This window comes from Phodopus roborovskii, unplaced genomic scaffold, assembly GCF_943737965.1.
Source record: "Phodopus roborovskii unplaced genomic scaffold, PHOROB, whole genome shotgun sequence".
Classification (NCBI taxonomy): domain Eukaryota; kingdom Metazoa; phylum Chordata; class Mammalia; order Rodentia; family Cricetidae; genus Phodopus; species Phodopus roborovskii.
The window spans coordinates 6951572-6953500 of record NW_026125543.1 but is presented as its reverse complement, the minus strand read 5'-3'; the positions used below and the strand labels follow the sequence as shown (position 1 = coordinate 6953500).

The window sequence follows — 1929 nt, the reverse complement described above, 5'->3', positions numbered from 1 at the left end:
GACTCGGGAAGTAAAGAATCTTGTTACAAGCCTGGAAGCCTGATTTCTATCCCCAGGACTCACAAGGTTGAAAGAGGGAACCAACTTCCCTGAATTGTCCTCTGACATTCACATGGCTGTCATAGCACATGCATAGACACCCCCACCCCACACAGAGAGGGGATGGTTGTTTTAAACTTTTTTTTTTCTTATTAATACAGTATTTATTTGTCTTCTCTCTATCAAACCCTGAGCCAAACACTTTCCCCAGACTTCCTGGGGAGGTGCAGGAAAAGGAACGTACAGGGCAGACGAGACACGAAGGAACTAAGGGAGGTGGAAGTGGAGACAGCTGCTTCACATGGCGAAGAAGATGAGAAAGGCCACCATCAAGGCAGAAGAGCCCCATGGCTTCTGAGAGGACAAAGCCCAGAATCGCGTAGGAGAAGAGCTGCAGCTTCAGAGAAGGGTTACTGGCATAACCAATGATGAGGCTCCCAAAAACAGTTCCAATTCCAGACCCAGAGCCAACCACCCTAACTGTAGCAGCCCCAGCCCCAATGAACTTGGCAGCTGTGTCAATGTCCCTAGAAATGACGCTGGTTTGGAAGCTGCGTCTAGGAATGAGTGAGGTCAGAGGCTGCCAAGCTGCTGAAGGCCTCATCTGTCCAAGTCTGTGGTCGATTCAACTCCACTGCAGACAGGGGACGACTCAGCAGCTGAGAGGTGCTCCTGATCAAGGAGATGAACTTGGAGAAGGTATACATTTTCAGGGGTGAGGGGCCAAGGCAGGAGAGCTGCTCCCAGGGTAGAGAAGACAGAGAGGGGGTTATTTTAATCTTTAAAAAGATATAATATATTGTTTCTACCTGGAATTTTCTTCCTGGAGTTGGGAAAACTTGCTATGGCTTGATGAAGTTTTTCTCAAATGCTAATATTACCACAAATATTAATCAGGGTTCCTTGATGAAGTCCCCATGGAGACTGTAGGTAGATGAGGACTGACGGACCTGAGCTTCAGGGGTATCACAGGCTGAACTTCCAACCCCAGTGCCTTATAAGTATACTTCATGACTACTTGATTAGGGCTCCAAGATTTCAAAGCTTATTCTAGTTACTTAAAGCAAAGACTGGTGGCTCATGTCTCAGGATCTCGCCATCTAGTGTGTAGATATAAAACTCTTGATCCTAGGCTCTTTAACTCTGGCAGCTCCCTCAGAGTCTCCTGGTTACTGGGATATGCAGACATCCTTTTCTCTCTTCTCCACTCCTTTTCTTCTACAATCCAAGTTTCTCTGCCATTTTTTTTCCTTCTCAAAATGTCTATGATCCTATGTCTATGATCCCTATTGGCAACCCCTAACACCTGTATCTCTCTGGATTTCTTCAATCATTTCTTAGCTGCTGTTAGCATTGCTGGAGTCTGTTTTGTCTGTTTTTACCACAATCAGTTCAGCCTGCTCTATTCATGATAAAGACTGCAAATTGAGATCAGGGCTGATGTTGAAGCACCAGGGGAAAGTATGTTAGACAACCTCCTAGACTAACTCAAAAATAGATGATAGCAGACTTCTTCTATAGGCAGAAGAACGAAGCACATAATTGTGCATAATTCTACCAGTTACAGCCAAACACGTTCATGGCTTCTACTTCTTCCAAAGCCAAGTCTGTGTTTGCTTACTTTTATATGAACCTTTTATGTGAAACAATCATAAGCTTCCCATGGTCTAAATCACAGGCTTCTCTCAATTACTGGACAGGCAATCCTCCTCTTATTCTGACTCAGAATAGCTCCTGACTAGTAGGGTCATCTAGAGTTCCTTAGCCTGGTGTGCTGCACAAATTCCCTGGGGTGGCTATGACTTGATCTCAGGCTCCTGAGAAGTGGTTTAAGCATCAGTCATGGGTAAAGTGCTCTTTGAAACTGTGGTACAGTTTCTCTAAGGAATC

At 45.0% G+C, this 1929-nt stretch overlaps 1 pseudogene; it reads right to left on the bottom strand.

The window, feature by feature from the left end:
* Positions 1-294: 294 nt before the first annotated feature.
* On the bottom strand, positions 295-761 carry LOC127216392 (ATP synthase F(0) complex subunit C2, mitochondrial-like; annotated as a pseudogene).
* Between the last annotated feature and the right edge of the window lie 1168 nt (positions 762-1929).